Source organism: Acipenser ruthenus, unplaced genomic scaffold, assembly GCF_902713425.1.
Source record: "Acipenser ruthenus unplaced genomic scaffold, fAciRut3.2 maternal haplotype, whole genome shotgun sequence".
Taxonomy (NCBI): domain Eukaryota; kingdom Metazoa; phylum Chordata; class Actinopteri; order Acipenseriformes; family Acipenseridae; genus Acipenser; species Acipenser ruthenus.
The window spans coordinates 156,711-176,181 of NW_026708790.1; the positions used below are offsets into that span (position 1 = coordinate 156,711).

Sequence of the window (19,471 nt, forward strand, 5' to 3'; positions counted from 1 at the left end):
AATTACATACTTTATATATGTACATACATGCGATTGTGTAGTTTATTAGCTAATTGGCTTTCATGGAGAGTACTTGATCTTTAGCATTTTTCCAGAGTAAAGAAAAGCACAGAGAATACATGCAGTAAATGCCTGATCATAAGTATTGAATTACTTAACGTTATGATACATATTGCAGATGCAAAGTGAGGAGTTCCCAGGAGAAGACGAGCATAGTATTGCCAAACACTTGGACTCCATAAGAAAAGAAATAACGAAATTGAGGCCGAACATTGAAGCCATATGTGACAGCATGAATAGAACTGTACACACTCGGGAAAGAATGATGGAGAAGAAGTCCACTGAAGAAGTCCTTGGTCTGTTTCCATTCCTAAAGCATCCTAAACTGGTAGGTACTAGTTTTTATTCTACTATGGTGATTGATGAGAAATTAATATTTTTAGTTATAAGCATGTATAATCACTTTAATTAGTCCTCCTAGGTGACCTTTCTGCATCAGCAATCCACCTGCTCCAGCTTTTACAAAACTCCACTGCTCCTGGTTTTTCCCATGCAACTTCTTTCTGCTCGCATTCAGTTTAGTTTGATTTTGTTTTATTTATTGATTTTTTTAACTACTACATTATTTGTAAGTATTCAACTCTTTTTTACAGCTGTGTATATCGCCTTGGATAAAGGCATATGATAAATAAATAAATATAATAATAACTTTAGCATCTGTATTTTAGCTGTTGCACGAAGTAGAACTACGTTTTGGAGTAAACTTGGAACGGAAGCATTGTTGCTGTTGCCAGCTTTGTTTCGAGAGAGGGAAAATCTGTTTGTTGTTGACCAAGTAAGTTAATTGAGCTCTACTTTTTAAATGTAGCTTAACTGAATTGATGTTTTCAATGTTAAATACAAAGTCAAATTATCATTTAGAGATATCTCAAAATGAGTTTGAAATATCTCCAAATTAATTCCTGATATCTGTAAACCATTTTGAGATATCTTAAAATATGTTAAGATATCTCTAATTATTTCAAAATATTTTAAGATATATTCAACTGATTTAAGGATATTTTGAAATATTTAAAGATATCTGTTAAATATTTAAAGGTATCTCTTAATTTGGCTTGCCATAAATGTGTACTTAATGAATTATGAGGGAGACTTGTAGGCAATTAACAGGAGTTTAAGACGTTCCTCGCTGTTTTAAGTGAGATCCGACAGTTAAAATGTTTTTAAAGGGAGGAATATTACGAAATCCCTTTAAAGTAGCCGCAGCCCCACCACACGAGCCGCCACTGCTTGTAGGTATGGTGAGATGCTGCTGAAGTACAATTTCACATAATTTATTGTTGAATAAAGTTATTAATTATTATTTTAAAATCTATACAGGTACCACCATCACCTACGCCAACTATCGTTTTCAAGGGAACAACAAGCCCATTGGCAGCAGATGACATCTCTGTTTGTGTTGATGGAATTGAGATACTCAGTGATTATCCAGGAATGGATATCACCCTTGCTGTTGAATGTATTTTTTCTCTTTATTTTTCCTTGGGCATTGAGTATCCTAAAGCTCTAAAAAATTGTCTGACTTTCATGGAAAGGTACTTCATGAAGCTGAGTATCTCTGACAAAGTACCTTTGCCAGTGTTAAAGATTTACAGTCAAATAACTGCACTTTTACTTGGGGAATAATTATATTGATCTGATGGAATGCCATTTTAACATTTAATCTGAAATTAAATGAATTTATTGTGTCAACTATTTAATTTGATTACAAAAACAGAATATTTGATATAAAAATGTAATTGTACATATAAAAAAAAGTATTTATTTTAAATGTAAATGGCTGATTAGAAAATTAATTGTTTATAACAAATGTAAATTGTTTTTAATAGAAGTTTTGAACTCAAAAAACTAATAAACATTCAGTCTTAATTTATAGATATCATAAACTCATAATAAGCTCTGATCTAAATACTGTACAGTAGCTCTTCTAATTTGTGCCACCAAAAAATGAATAAGAAAAAAGAAACCCACGTTCATCAGTTTCAATATACATTTTATCTCAGCCTTTTCAAGGTCTATTACATGTTCTTGAAAATGTATTTTGTGTAAGTTTCAGGAAAATCTGTGGGATGCATAGATTTATTTTCCAGTTTGCTGCGAGACCCTTTTTTTCACTGTGTAAATAATATGGTTTAATTATTAAAAACACACAGGTTGAATAAAACGGTGTAAAACTGTATATAACTAAACCTGAAACTACTCTAATGGTTTAACCTGTAAAAACAATAAATTGTTATATAAATGTTTAATAAATAAATTGTTGGCATCCTGAATTGAGTGATTTATCAAAGCACTTACACTTCTGAGGTTGGGGGATTCTAAAGGATGTGAAGAGCTCTTAACGGTATACATTTGTTTTTTCTCAGATGAACCAAACAACCCTCCATAGAATGTTAATTGTAAGGTTCAATAGTGTAACTCTTATGGTTCTATATTAAACCTCAATAGAAGGTTCTTCAGAGGAACCAATATGGTTCTGTATTATACCATTAATATAAGAACCATGGTGGTTCTTTATTAAACCTCTAATGCAGGGTTCTTCCAAAGAACCATTTTAAAAGGTTCCATATAGCACTTCAAAATGGTTCCAAATCTATACCAGCAGATAGAACCTTTTAGGGTTCTATATTGTACCCTTTTTTCTAAGAGTGTACTGCATAAAAAAACGAGTGTGTTGTCGTGGCAGTTGGTGATCAAAGAAATAAAACAAAATAAAATCAATAAATAATAATGTCATAGACTTAAAGTCATACCTTTGAAGTCATAATGCATTGAAAGTGTTATTAGGGAATGTTGTGCTGTGTTTTCAAGCGCTTCAATGTGACAGCGGGTGCGTTCACGGAGATCAAGAGCAGCCGCCGCAGGGGAGGGATACCATGGTAAATAGGTTACCTATTTACCATGGTATCTCTCCCCTGGGTGCGTTGTGTTTTGGTGAGCAGGAAAGCAGCGGGCGGGATGGCGAGCTTGTCCTGCTGCTCCAACACAAGCTACCTTAAGAGCCGGTACGATGCGGTCAATGGGTGAAGTTCGTCAGGAGTACTGCATAAAAAAAAAACCGAGTGTGTTGTCGTGGCAGTTGGTGATCAAAGAAATAAAACAAAATAAAATCAATAAATAATAATGTCATAGACTTAAAGTCATACCTTTGAAGTCATAATGCATTGCAAGTGTTATTAGGGAATGTTGTGCTGTGTTTTCAAGCGCTTCAATGTGACAGCGGGTGCGTTCACGGAGATCAAGAGCAGCCGCCGCAGGGGAGGGATACCATGGTAAATAGGTTACCTATTTACCATGGTATCTCTCCCCTGGGTGCGTTGTGTTTTGGTGAGCAGGAAAGCAGCGGGCGGGATGGCGAGCTTGTCCTGCTGCTCCAACACAAGCTACCTTAAGAGCCGGTACGATGCGGTCAATGGGTGAAGTTCGTCAGGAGTACTGCATAAAAAAAAAAACGAGTGTGTTGTCGTGGCAGTTGGTGATCAAAGAAATAAAACAAAATAAAATCAATAAATAATAATGTCATAGACTTAAAGTCATACCTTTTAAGTCATAATGCATTGCAAGTGTTATTAGGGAATGTTGTGCTGTGTTTTCAAGCGCTTCAATGTGACAGCGGGTGCGTTCACGGAGATCAAGAGCAGCCGCCGCAGGGGAGGGATACCATGGTAAATAGGTTACCTATTTACCATGGTATCTCTCCCCTGGGTGCGTTGTGTTTTGGTGAGCAGGAAAGCAGCGGACGGGATGGCGAGCTTGTCCTGCTGCTCCAACACAAGCTACCTTAAGAGCCGGTACGATGCGGTCAATGGGTGAAGTTCGTCAGGAGTACTGCATAAAAAAAAAAACCGAGTGTGTTGTCGTGGCAGTTGGTGATCAAAGAAATAAAACAAAATAAAATCAATAAATAATAATGTCATAGACTTAAAGTCATACCTTTGAAGTCATAATGCATTGCAAGTGTTATTAGGGAATGTTGTGCTGTGTTTTCAAGCGCTTCAATGTGACAGCGGGTGCGTTCACGGAGATCAAGAGCAGCCGGAGATCAAGAGCAGCCGCCGCAGGGGAGGGATACCATGGTAAATAGGTTACCTATTTACCATGGTATCTCTCCCCTGGGTGCGTTGTGTTTTGGTGAGCAGGAAAGCAGCGGGCGGGATGGCGAGCTTGTCCTGCTGCTCCAACACAAGCTACCTTAAGAGCCGGTACGATGCGGTCAATGGGTGAAGTTCGTCAGGAGTACTGCATAAAAAAAAAAAACGAGTGTGTTGTCGTGGCAGTTGGTGATCAAAGAAATAAAATCAATAAATAATAATGTCATAGACTTAAAGTCATACCTTTGAAGTCAAAATGCATTGCAAGTGTTATTAGGGAATGTTGTGCTGTGTTTTCAAGCGCTTCAATGTGACAGCGGGGGCGTTCACGGAGATCAAGAGCAGCCGGAGATCAAGAGCAGCCGCCGCAGGGGAGGGATACCATGGTAAATAGGTTACCTATTTACCATGGTATCTCTCCCCTGGGTGCGTTGTGTTTTGGTGAGCAGGAAAGCAGCGGGCGGGATGGCGAGCTTGTCCTGCTGCTCCAACACAAGCTACCTTAAGAGCCGGTACGATGCGGTCAATGGGTGAAGTTCGTCAGGAGTACTGCATAAAAAAAAAAACGAGTGTGTTGTCGTGGCAGTTGGTGAGCAAAGAAATAAAACAAAATAAAATCAATAAATAATAATGTCATAGACTTAAAGTCATACCTTTGAAGTCATAATGCATTGCAAGTGTTATTAGGGAATGTTGTGCTGTGTTTTCAAGCGCTTCAATGTGACAGCGGGTGAGTTCACGGAGATCAAGAGCAGCCGGAGATCAAGAGCAGCCGCCGCAGGGGAGGGATACCATGGTAAATAGGTTACCTATTTACCATGGTATCTCTCCCCTGGGTGCGTTGTGTTTTGGTGAGCTGGAAAGCAGCGGGCGGGATGGCGAGCTTGTCCTGCTGCTCCAACACAAGCTACCTTAAGAGCCGGTACGATGCGGTCAATGGGTGAAGTTCGTCAGGAGTACTGCATAAAAAAAAAAAAAAACGAGTGTGTTGTCGTGGCAGTTGGTGATCAAAGAAATAAAACAAAATAAAATCAATAAATAATAATGTCATAGACTTAAAGTCATACCTTTGAAGTCATAATGCATTGCAAGTGTTATTAGGGAATGTTGTGCTGTGTTTTCAAGCGCTTCAATGTGACAGCGGGTGCGTTCACGGAGATCAAGAGCAGCCGGAGATCAAGAGCAGCCGCCGCAGGGGAGGGATACCATGGTAAATAGGTTACCTATTTACCATGGTATCTCTCCCCTGCGTGCGTTGTGTTCTGGTGAGCAGGAAAGCAGCGGGCGGGATGGCGAGCTTGTCCTGCTGCTCCAACACAAGCTACCTTAAGAGCCGGTATACCGCTAGCTACCATAGACACCTTGATACGAATGCATAGTAGTATACTGGCCAAGGGCGTTGGTTTTGCCCAGAGCCGTAACTAAGCTTTTAGCTACCGGGGCATGCAAATATATATATATATATATATATATATATATATATATATATATATATATATATATATATATATATACAAGGGCGTAGGTTTGGTTTGAACATTGGTGGGGACACAATTTTGTAGGGGGGGTGGAGTCACGGTCGCTAGTGGGGTTCGGGGGCATGCCCCCCCGGGAAGAAATTTTTTAGTAGACAGCTATTAAATGGTAACTTCTGGTGGCTTGAAATGAATGCTGGACATGATTCGAGGACAGTGGTATACACTTAAAACACTATGATAAAGTGTCCCTCCTGGAAGCTGGTTTGACATCCCTGCTGTAGAATTACTAATAACCTGAATTATAACCTATCCCAGCCTTACTGTAAGCTACCAATACCCCTGGCGCTACAAGCATGAGCACATGCACGCTCACGTGCTCTGCCTGCCACTCCTGTGTCTGTGCTGCTGCTCGTACCTGGGTGCATTGCTTCATTCACCTGATAAAATAATAAATTGATGCATGCCATATAGAGAGAAAATATATGGCTATGCTAACTTTATTTGCTGAGTATTACTATACAGCATTAGCCTACTATTATATCACAATGTGCCTCAAACAATAATATATCTCAAAACTGAGTCTAACACTTTCACTGTTATAATCACTAAGCCATTACAGACCCCACCTGCGACCCTGTTGCTCCACCTGCCTCTGTACTGCTTTTACCAGGCTGCACTGCTTCACTCGCCTGATAAAATGATAAATTGATGCATGCTGTTTAGAGAGAAAGTATGACTCTGCTAACTTCATTAGTAAATTATTTTTTCATTTGCTATGAGAATCATTATCAATTGTGTTTATTACTTTAATAACATCTTCCTACTTACACTTTGACTTTTTGTAAAAAAAAACTTCCTTATGTCCATCTTTATTTTTTTGGTTGCTATTATGCTTTAGTCACCTAAAGCCAAATTGAAGTGATTAGCTAACGTTAGTTGAATGACGATATCAAAACATGCTCACGCACTCTCTCTCTCTCTCTCTCTCTCTCTCTCTCTCTCTCTCTCTCTCTCTCTCTCTCTCTCTCTCTCTCTCTCTCTCTCTCTCTCTCTCTCTCTCTCTCTCTCTCTCTCTCTCTCTCTCTCTCTCACACACACACACACACACACATAATGATTTAGCTGTGAAACAAGCTAGCTAGCCACCAAGGACGTTGGGTTAGCAGCTAGCAATGGGTCGCTAACGTAATAGGTAGGTAGGTAGGTAGCTTTATTCTCTCAAACTATGTTGCTGACGAGCTGACAATACCTTCAGCCGCGGCACCTGGCTTTCATTCAGTCAGTGGCTCACACTCATCAGCCTGACCGGCAAGCGGCAACTTCAGATGAGCGTCTTTCCAGAGTCCAGCCTAAACCAGCGGTTCTCAACCTTTTTTTACTCACGCCGCACTGACATTTATTTGTATATCTGTCCCCCCCCCCCCCCCCCCACCACCATTAATTTGACTTTTTATATATTTTTTATTACTGCCTATATAATATAGTGCATTTATTTAGCCGCCTGGATAGTCACACTGTCCATTCAATCAAATACATATGTTCGTGTTCGCTTTTTACACACACGATACAAAAATATCAAGCAAGGAGTAAGTTAGTTACAAAGGGAGGAAGGAGGATTGAAATAATATGACAACGCATTAACCAACAAACACAAACATCGAATTAAACTGATTATATTTATTCTTATTTTTTAAAATAAATGTGAAAATTGTGGCACAATGTACACCGTTTAAGAATGACTAGAATTTTTTTTTTTTATTTTAAACCCGGAGATTTACCTTTCACTCCCGAGTCCTTGTGCACTTTCGCACTTCAATGAAAACAACACACTCTGCTGGTCCCTGACGTCAGCCACGCACTGAGTCTGTGTTACAGTGATGCAGTATGGAAGGGCCAAAGTCAATCAAATTAGCGTTTTTTTTTTGTTTTGTTTTTTTTGGAGGAGGGAGGAATAACGAGCGGGAGGGGCGGGGGGGCTTGAGAGAGTTAACCCTTTGTGGAGCAGATAAAATGACTTGACAAAAGACGTTTAAGATTTATCAAAATTATTGGTAGGGACAATTCAACGGTCCCTTGACATTGGTAGGGACATGTCCCTACCATCCCTAGCTAAATCTACGCCGGTGCCGGAGGTCCATTATTATTATTATTATTTATTTCTTAGCAGACGCCCTTATCCAGGACGACTTACAATCGTAAGCAAAAACATTTCAAGCGTTACAATACAAGTAATACAATAAGAGCAAGCAATACAATAACTTTTGTTCAAGTAAAGTACAAGTTTGACAAACCACAATTCAATAATACAGCAGGTAATAGTGATAGTTACATCAGGATGTGAGTAAATACAAAGTACTACAGGTTAAAAACTTGGCAGATTACAGTATTCTGAAGTACAGGATTAAATGCAGTAAAATAGGGGCTGATAAGAGCAAAATAAAGCACATTTACATGAAGGGTGATAGTGTCCCAGGATACAAACAGAGGAGTTCTACAGGTGCTCTTTGAAGAGGTGAGTCTTAAGGAGGCGCCGGAATGTGGTCAGGGACTGGGCAGTCCTGACATCTGTAGGAAGGTCATTCCACCACTGCGGAGCAAGGGTGGAGAAGGAGCGGGCTTTGGAGGCAGGGGAGCGTAGCGGTGGTAGAGCTAGTCTTCTAGTGCAGGCGGAGCGGAGAGGTCGAGTGGGGGTGTAGGGAGAGATGAGGGTCTGGAGGTAGCTGGGTGCAGACTGGTCAAGGCATCTGTCCATGCAATTTATATATAGGACAGTCTTAGGTCGCCTGCGGATACATTAGTCCAATCAATGCGTCTGAACCTGGTGTGTAATCCCAAGGTAACTGCTCACAGTTAACACGTTTTAATAGACAGATTTATATATATATTTCACTGGGCGTGAGCTGGGGGGGAAAGATAAGGCAGAAGAAGCAGCAAGGAGCAGTTAGTAGGACAGAATGTGGTCACCGACTGGGGCCGACGCTGTCGACATCCCAGGGGCGGAGGACCCGGCCACCGGAAAGGATAGAAAATAGGTCGTCGACTGGGGCCGACGCTGTCGACATCCCAGGGGCGGAGGACCCGGCAACCGGAAACGGGATAGAAAAGAGGTCGTCGACTGGGGCCGACGCTGTCGACATCCCAGGGGCGGAGGACCCGGCGACCTGAAACGGGATAGAAAAGAGGTCGTCGACTGGGGCCGACGCTGTCGACATCCCAGGGGCGGAGGACCCGGCAACCTGAAAACACATATGAGGGTTAGACTTGAAAAGCCACCCCTCGGGAGGAGATGAGAGAGGTACCCAGCATTTGAGGCTTATGTAAGGGGCGCTCGTAAAACCCCTGATTGGCCGAGACATCACGCTGCCTGGGACCTGAAAATAAGGACAGAGCATTGAGGTTAGTATAGGACTCGGCACGAGTGACCACGTCCTGAAGAGAGGCAGAATAGAAGAGAGCCTCGAGTGAGATGAGCGCAGGAGCTGCGACAGGACAGAGTTTGGCCGGGGGTCCGCTCTGACTCACGCGGTGAGAACCCCTGAAGGTAAGGGAGGCGGCTGCCTAGCCCTGAGGTCGGGGAAGTGAGCCTCACTTGCCCCCCAAAGGATGGACCCCCGGCACCTACGAAAATTCCCACACCGTGAGACAAACAAGACAGAACATGCCAACGCATAACATAAACAAACAAACAAAAGACCAGAAAGACGAACAAAGGGGGATTAGTAAATTTGTTAATGGGATGTGACTGTGTATACCTGACTATGTGTATACCTGCCGCTCAGTGGAGAGGAAAAAACCCCTCGAAGCGAATTTAGGGGAAAACCTCAGGTGGCCCCGGCGAACAGGTAGCCCCCACTCCGGGCATGCTAGCAATTTTAAAATGGGCTGCTGCTATATCGAAGGGAGATGAATGGACGTAATAGTCTACTGCGGAAGAGGACCAGCGGCCCATAGTCTTGATCAGACTGTGATTGATGCTGGCTCTTGCAGCGGAGGTAGCTGCACCTATACGAAATGAATGGGGAGAATACAGCTGAGGAGGGAGGCCTGTTCTAGAAAGAAGGGAGGAGAGCTGGGCTGATTAGGAGATTTTCGTCGCTGCAGGGAAGCTTGAAGCTGAAGAAACTGTGTATTCTGAGCTTCCGAGGAAGCCGAAGAAGGCTTGAGTGATGTTGGCCCTCGCAGCAGAGGGGGCTGTGCCTACGGAATGATTGGGGGGGAGGCCCGCTCTGGAGGCAAGGTAGGTTGGAATCCAGTGACGAGTGATCCTAGGAGTGAGAGAAATCAATGAGGGGGTGAAGTAGAGGAGGGAGGCTTGCTCTGGAGGGTGGAAGGAGGGGCGATGAGTGATGATAGGAGCGAGAGGAATCAGAACCGAGGGTCCTGGGGGGGGGGGGGGGAGATACCTTGATGATGAAAAGGGGCAGATAGGGGACTCTACTTGACAGCTGAATGGACTAACCACGTTGAAATTGATCCCTCTTGGGGGTACGACCGAATGGTGAAGTAAATCAGAAGCAGAAGAAACTGCGAGTTCTGAACGTAATAATCTACTGCGGAAGAGGACCAGCGGCCCATGGTCTTGATCAGACTGTGGTTGATGTTGGCTCTCGCAGCGGAGGTAGCTGCACCTATACGAAATGAATGGGGAGAATACAGCTGAGGAAGGAGGCCTGCTCTAGAAAGGAGGGTGGAGAGGTTGGCTGATTAGGAGATCTTCGTCGCAGCAGGGAAGCTTGAAGCTGAGGGAACTGTGAAGTCTGAGCTTCTGAGGAAGCCGAAGGCGGCCGAGAAGCAGATGAGATACCTTGACGTTGAAAATAAGGGGCAGATAGGGGAATCTGCTTGACAGCTGAATTAACTGACGGCGCTGAAATGGATCCGTCTGGAGGTACACAACTGAATGATGGCGTAAATTAGAACTGTGAATTCTGAGCTCCTAAGGAGACCGAAGAGGGCTCAGATGCAGATGATCTCCATAGGTAGATCCTTGTATGGGGAGAAGCGGCGTTTCAGAAGAGTAGAATGAGCAAACTGAGAATGGTCATTGATGCGGACAGCGGGAAGGTGAGGCAGAAGGGAAGGCTCTTAAGAATCAGCTGTTAGGCAGATGGTCTCCATGAGGAGATCTTCGTAAGGGGACAAGCAAACTTTCCAAAGAGTAGAGATAAGTGAATGGAGAATGTCTGTTGATATAGGCAGGCTGGAAGGTGCAGCAGGGGGGGGGGGACGGGACTTTGAAGATTCCGGAAAGAGTCAGACAAACTACTGGTATGGAGAGAATGGTGGGAAGAAAAAAATCCCTAGCTGGACGATGAAAGCCATGATCTGGTTTGATTTGAAGGAATAGGATGAATCAGATTCTGGCACAGAATGTTTAAAACACTGACCAGGCTGTACAATATGAAGCTGTCGAAGGAGGGAGAGAGCTGCAGATACGAAATGCTGAGCAGATTGAAGGAGGTTACTGAGAGGATGATTCAGTCAAATGACAGCTGGTGAATCGGGGGAGGGGGGGGGGGGGGGCACGCAGCAGACGGGACCAGTCGACGGAACTTGAACACTAAAAGTGGAGGCCGAAGGGGAGCTGGAACTGACAGTTGAGGTAGCAGCTGGAACTGACGAACGTGTGTAAATCGACTGCTGGGGAAGCTCAGCACGCTTTGTGCTCCATTTACTGGAATGGAGGGCAGAGATGAGATGTTGACTATCCTATGTGTCAGTGAATACGGGATCGATCTGTGGTCTGCTACTATCACGTCTGCTTGAAATGGAAAAGGTGAACTCACATTGAGAGACTGGGTTTCACAACTCCAGTTATTCTCCTAGAGTGGAACTCCTTAACTCATAAACAAGACAGATTTCCAGTCTCACCGCGTCTCTCACCATGTATTAATGCTGTAATATTTGAGAGGATGTGTGGACATATAAATAGATTGCTGAGAAAGACAAGCACCTTGTATTTTTGATCAGATGGGGATTAGCATTAGCCTTGACTGCGGAATGCTTCCACGATCTGCGTATTGGAGGAAAGCGGAAGCGTTGGAAGATCTGGAGTAGTGCAGGTCCAGATTTAGACTGAACTAAAGCAACTTGCATGCTAGAACAGTGAGTAGATCTGAAAAGGGAGCAGAGATCTGCTGCAGGGAGGAGCAATTAACAGTAGAGGATGGGATCTGCTGGACGGTGCAGAGATCTGAGGAAGTAAACAAAGAAGTGCTGTCAATAATGAGCGGTGGTCTGCTGTAGAGAGAGACCTGCCGAAGCAGTGATCTGTTATTGTGAATGGTGGACTGCCATTGGTAGAGCGTGGTGGTCTGCTGCAGAACACCGATATCTGCTGAAGCAGGGATCTGTAATAGTGAATGGTGGATTGCCATCGGTAGTGTGATGATCTGCTGTAGAGCACAGACATCTGCTGAAAGCGGTGGATATTGGACTGCGAGTTAAACTGATTTAGATGAAGCCAGAGATGGAGAATACATAGAGCTGAGGCTGCTGTAGAACCTAAAAGGATGAAGAATCCGCTGCTCTGAGGCTGTTGAAATAATCTATAGATTTGGTCAGGAGCAGTCCGCCTCAAAGGGGCGGGGGGAGGGGGGTAAGAGTTGAAATTGAAGAATGTCATTTGATATAGATAGACAGGGGATGAGGCAGGAGGGGGAACTCCCGAGAATCCATCCGAGTGAGAACTGCGGGAATAGATAGAAGAGCTGTAGTGTCCGAGCTTTGCAGCGAAACCAAACTGGTTTAATGTATAGAGAGAGAGCTTGTGGTATTATACTGCCATCCAGAGTTTATGATTAGAATTACATCATTGACCTGAGTGAATCAGGGTAGAATCTAAGAAGTTATTACGATTAAAATCCTCGTCTATGTAGAACAACATTTGCTTATTCCTTTAGATTTAAATAATAAATATTCTAGACATGTTTAGGACAGATAGTCATGAATAGAAATAAGTTAACGCAATATTTAGATGTTATGGTTCGGCGCGTTGAATTCGTCTCTGCCAGTTGTGAAAGTGCAGCAACAGGAAGCCGGAAGATTGCAGTGCTGAGGCGCAGAGCACGCAGAGCCTGATGAAGCCGCCTGGTCACCATGACAACTTACCACTCCCCGCAGTCACTCAATAAGGGCGTTGCCGTGGTAACCATAGTCTGCGAGACGCCGGTGGAAAAGTTACAGTACAATAGTGTAGTTGGAGAATGTTGTGACCAGTCGAGTCACGAGCCGCCACTAGTTAAAAAATTGAGATTAGAATGGGCTGGATACGTCTTTAAAATGTTGAACGTAGCTGGTGGAGGTCCAGGGCAGGATGTTCTGATGAAACGGTAATTGTGCTGGCTCTGTGGGAGCGGGGGAGGGGCGTCTGATTACAAGCGAGGAGTAAAGAAGGATTAAGCCGACAAAACTTCGTGGTAGAATTAAATAGAGCTAAGGTAAGGCAATCGCAGACAACGGGAATGAGGATGTCATGTTGAAGGAGCTTGGACGTTTAACGGAGGACCAGACTTTCTGATAAAGTTGCAGACAAGTTGAGTATTGAAGCTGCGCTTTGGACGGCTATGATGCCGAGGTGGAGACCGGATGGAACAGGAAAGAGTAACGTTGCTCTTGGAGCCGAAAAGAGAAGCTGATTGAAAAGAAAGATCACCTGAGCAGGTAAGAAAATGATTGATAATATCTTGGCAGCGTTGTGCAGAGAAACGACCTGCGTGAGCGAGGCAACGAAGTTTAGATATTAGAGGTGAAGCACGAAACGACGGCGTCTGCGCGTTTGCTAAAAAACGAAACACTAGACAGAAAAGGTGCAGGTGATCAGGTCTTAAATAGTAAAATAGAACTAATTAACTGGAGATTAGAAAATTGAAAGATTAGAGATTAGCAGCCCCCCCAGCTTCACGCCCCCCGAACCTCGCAAGCTAACATATATATATATATATATATATATATATATATATATATATATATATATATATATATATATATATATGTATTTGCATGCCCCGGTAGCTAAATGCTTAGTTACGGCGCTGGGCAAAACCAAAGCCCATGGCCAGTATACAATATTTTTCTGTATGCATTATTTTCTGTTGAGCACTACTGACACCGTTGAAACGGTGAGTCTTAGGTCGCCTGCAGATACATTAGTCCAATCAATGCGTCTGAACCTGGTGTGTAATCCCAAAGTAACTGCTCACAGTTAACACGTTTTAATACGTTAATTCACGTTTTAAGTAATACAGTGTCCCCTTCAGACATGTTAAAGGAGAAATTCGGAAATAACATACAAAACTATGCGCGAGTAAATACCATCCTAACTCGTAACATCCAAAAAAAAAAAAGAAAAAAAAAATAACAATTATATATATATATATATATATATATATATATATATATATATATATATATATAATTGCATGCCCGGTATCTACGGTATGGAGTCTTGCATGCCCCTGTAGCTGCAATATTGAGTCTTTCCATCCACCTCCGGTTCCTTCATTCCGGAGGTCCATGCAATTTATATATATATATATATATATATATATATATATATATATATATATATATATATATTTTGATGCCCCGGTAGCTAAATGCTTAGTTACGGCGCTGGGCAAAACCAAAGCCCATGGCCAGTATACTCGCGCATAGTTTTGTATGTTATTTCCAAATCTCTCCTTTAACATGTCTGAAGGGGACACTGTATTAATAAAAACGTGAATTAACGTCTTAAAACGTGTTAACAGTGAGCAGTTACCTTGGGATTACACACTAGGTTCAGACGCATTGATTGGACTAATGTATCCGCAGGCGACCTAAGACTCGCCGTTTCAACGGTGTCAGTAGTGCTCAACAGAAAATAATGCATACAGAAAAATATTGAATACTGGCCATGGGCTTTGGTTTTCCCCAGCGCCGTAATTAAGCATTTAGCTACCGGGGCATGCAAATATATTTATATATATATATATATATATATATATATATATATATATATATATATATATATAAATTGCATGGACCTCCGGAATGAAGCAACAGGAGGTGGATGGAAAGACTCAATATTGCAGCTACCGGGGCATGCAAGACTCCATATCGTAGATACCGGGCATCCAATTATATATATATATATATATATATATATATATATATATATATATATATATATATATATATATATTAATGTTATTTTTTTTTTTGGATGTTTGGAGTTTTACTCGCGCATAGTTTTGTATGTTATTTCCGAATTTCTCCTTAGACATGTCTGAAGGGGACACTGTATTACTTAAAACGTGAATTAACGTATTAAAACGTGTTAACTGTGAGCAGTTACCTTGGGATTACACACCAAGTTCAACCGCATTGATTGGACTAATGTATCCACAGGCGAGCTAAGACTCACCGTTTCAACGGTGTCAGTAGTGCTCAACAGAAAATAATGCATACAGAAAAATATTGTATACTGGCCATGGGCTTTGGTTTTCCCCAGCGCCGTAATTAAGCATTTAGCTACCGGGGCATGCAAATATATTTATATATATATATATATATATATATATATATATATATATATATATATATAAATTGCATGGACCTCCGGAATGAAGCAACAGGAGGTGGATGGAAAGACTCAATATTGCAGCTACCGGGGCATGCAAGACTCCATATCGTAGATACCGGGCATCCAATTATATATACAGTTAGTCCAATCAATGCGTCTGAACCTGGTGTGTGTGTGTATATATATATATATATATATATATATATATATATATATATATATATATATTGCATGGACCTCCGGAATGAAGCAACCGGAGGTGGATGGAAAGACTCAATATTGCAGCTACCGGGGCATGCAAGACTCCATATCGTAGATACCGGGCATGCAATTATATATATATATATATATATATATATATATATATATATATATATATATATATATTATTGTTATTTTTTTTCTTTTCTTTTTTTTTTTTTTTGGATGTTAGGAGTTAGGATGGTATTTACTCGCGCATAGTTTTGTATGTTATTTCCGAATTTCTCCTTAAACATGTCTGAAGGGGACACTGTATTACTTAAAACGTGAATTAACGTATTAAAACGTGTTAACTGTGAGCAGTTACCTTGGGATTACACACCAGGTTCAGCCGCATTGATTGGACTAATGTATCCGCAGGCGACCTAAGACTCACCGTTTCAACGGTGTCAGTAGTGCTCAACAGAAAATAATGCATACAGAAAAATATTGTATACTTGCCATGGGCTTTGGTTAGCATACCGTGTCCCCTTCAGACACTAAACAGTGGCCTACATTTTTATGTTTGTCTGAAAACAACTACAATTGGTATTTTTAATAATCATTAACATGTTCATTATTTCAATATACAAACATGCAGTATTTTGCAATTATTTAAATCCAATCTTCTCCACTGCAGTTAAACTATGGTTGTTTTTCCTATGCACTTGACAGTGGTGGTGGGTGTTTTTGCCAAAAACTGCTTTAAGTGTGTGATGCAGTGTTGTAAGATTTATTGACATTATGTTGATAATCAGAACAACAGGGTTCACTAACCTCGACTAGGTCAGGGTTAACACAGTTGAGCTCAGATGAAACAGCCCATTTGCAATGTACAGTACTGGGTGGCTATTGGTCATTCAGCAGTGTGATGCAAATACCTGCAGTTACCACAAAGCGCTGACCTGAGCACACTTGCTCATTTGCTATTCTAGTTTTCTCCCTGGGATGCTCGTACTTAAATATTTAATATAAATGGACTTTAGTTGGTATATAGGGGGCTGGTGTCTATAGAGTTAACACAAACTGTTTTACAATTTCTGAAAATGAAATTAAGAAGTTGTGAGCGATGGGGATATAAATAGGCCCAATTAATCCCACACCTGCCGCACACCTTCTGTGAATGATGCAATTGTCAGCAAATGATTTACTGACCATCCCAATATAATTTAGGAGCAAAAGAAACATCTGTAATTGGCGTAATTACAGGGATTAATTATAGCATTGTTTCTTTACCGAATATCTCAATCGTCCTGCCTGGGGACAGACGTGAAGTTATGTATATATACATTTAGTGTGCCCAATTATTTTACCCCCGATTTTCTCCCCAATTTGGAATGTCCAATTATTTTTTCTCCTCATCGCAGCAATTCCTTACACAGCTCAGGAGATCCAAAGGTTCAGTGGGCGTCCTCCGATCCCACAACCAAACTATTATCCTCTTTTACACCCAGGAACTCGAGAGCGGATGTCAGCGAGCTACTGACCTCTGGAGGACAAAGGCCAGCCCTGCAGGTGTCCGCTTTTGAGCTCACAGGGCGCCCGGCCAGCAGGGTTCACTGTAGCGCAATGAGGAGAAACAGTCCCTTTTGTTTTTGCTTCCCTAACCCACGGGAGTGCCAGAGCCAATGTTACGCTCCCTTTGGAATTCACAGCGAAGACCGACAACTTTGCACAGCCAGGACGCGAACCTGTGCTGTATGACCACACAACCACGCTTTTACCAGGTGAGCCACTCGAGGACCCCCTTATAGTGTTTTTGAGGTTAAGATTCATTTAAAAGTTATAACTAGCTCTTTATTTTATATATATATATATATATATATATATATATATATATATATATATTGCACCAGGATGACTGAACAAAAGGAAAAGTGAAACAAAGAAACTGTAAAAAATGACGACTGGACACCAACCACTAAAAGCTGGTAATTTTAAACTTTAAAGAGATAGTTTATACCCTCTAAGCGGGCAATTTCTAATCTCTTTATTCACGCCACTGTCTGGTGCTCCAAGGGAGACTACAGTTGGATTTTTATACCAGCTCTGTTATCCCCAGCTGGGGATGAAATCCATTGCGAAGGGGATGAAGTGGAGGTGGCTGTACACACACACACACAATTTGTTACAAACTGTTTATCCAATTGACAGGAAACTTAGCATCAACATTATAGAGTATACATTAATGATAATATACAAGATTGTGAATGTCACACAGTTTTACATACATCTGGATAATCCCTCATCAGACTGTGATTAAACATTTCATTGCTAATTCTTATTCTATCCTGTACATACTGTTGATATGTCATGTTCATCGTTTAGAGTTTACGTGGCAGGAGATGTATATGTATACATAAGCAAAGGCAAATTGTAAGCATGGCAAATTCTTTGTTGAGATTTAGTAATGTCTTTCTCAAAGAGACCCAAGTGTAAATGTTTGTCGTAAGCACCATGGATAATAGCATTTACATAATGTCCCGTGACAAGAAATTACATCTAAAATACAAATGTATTTTTTTCAGATTTGTAAAAAAAGACCTGCTTCTCCTGGTGTTGTATCCTTGCTGGACGGAGATGGTGAAGATGCTGGAGGCGGCCAAGCCAGCACAGTATGGGGTAGATTTGACAAGGGACAAGAAAAGGTAATTAGAATTACAACGTGATGTTTAGGAACCCGCATTAGAGAGACAGATAGATTCAAATTATTATTTTTCTCTGTCCCCTTACATTTGTATGCTGTTTGAAATCATATTTTTGTAATAATCTGTTTTCAGGATATGCCATAGACCTAGGTTAGATGAGCCAAAATGTCTTTATATCAGTAGTAACTGTGTATAGCCAGGTATACAATCGGAAACTTAATTCACTTTTGAGTTATTGTCTATGTTTGGTACACAGCTTATCTTCCTGATTTTATTTTTATTTTTTTTAACTTAGGTTCCATTACCAGTGCTGTCCCATAAAAATGAACCATTTTCCTGCCACATTGTTTCACCCTCTGGACATATCAATGATTCAGATCTTTTACACATATCCATCTTATATGGATGTTTTGTGTTTTGTTTATAAAAAATGTGTAAATGTGTAAAGGACTAGGGGTTGTGGTGTTTGTCTGAAGTAAGAGAGTGGTGGTGTAACATCAAATCATTTGCAGCACGAATAAGTCACAGTCACTGGCCATGTCATGCACACTTATTTCTAACTCATTGGTTGATCGAAAATAAGTTTAACATGCAATGGAGTAGTTCATTGGTTTTATACGCTCCCTTTAAAGATGTAATAAACAATCTCATCCAGTGGGATCTCTTTTCAGAGTGTGCAGTAGCAGAAGGGGATTGTGGGAATGTGTGGAGCTAAGGAAGGTAGAAGGAGATGCGCAGTAGAAACCCTGGGATATGTTTACACAATGAACTAATTTGTGGATGAATATCGTTGGTGTTAATTAAAGTTAATAAGACAAAATATTTTAGTGTAAAATTATACTTGATGGTGGGGTACTGCCTTTTTTAATTTTTACAGAGATGTCATTTTTTAAATCTTATTGCTATCTTACCAGAAGGCCACCTCCCCTCCAGACATTCCGATCAGAGAAAAGAGACAATTCGAAGCCAACCCAAAGAGACGTCCAAGACCTTGTCTGGGCTGCCTATCTGTAATATCAGCTAAAAAGGAGGCTCCTGTAACAGTAAGTTATCTTTCCTGTAGCCATTCCCTAGACTGCAGTGTTATGTGGCACTTCATTACCAAATCAATCAGAAAACATGTCACCTTCAGTTAGTCCATTTTTTTTATTTGTTTTTTAAAAATCAATTAAAAGATATTTAAACTTGTCAGTTTTTGTTTACATTGCATTATTTTGGAACTCTTAATACAATTATTGATAATAGAAACAACTTTGCAAATGCCATTACTATTTTTCAGATTCCTAAGATGAAACCGTTGGCCATAGCAACAGGAAAAACTGATTTAGCACACTTTGAAAAACAATATTGAAAATATTAAAACAATCAGCTCTATCACAATGACCTCAG

At 41.3% G+C, this 19,471-nt stretch overlaps 1 long non-coding RNA gene across 1 annotated transcript; it reads left to right on the plus strand.

Annotated features, from left to right (window-relative positions):
* Positions 1-17,534: 17,534 nt before the first annotated feature.
* LOC131736086 (uncharacterized) lies at positions 17,535-19,270 on the plus strand. The gene is made up of 2 exons (XR_009327905.1): positions 17,535-18,082; positions 18,997-19,270. It is a non-coding gene; the product is annotated as an uncharacterized LOC131736086 (long non-coding RNA).
* The last annotated feature ends 201 nt before the right edge of the window (positions 19,271-19,471 follow it).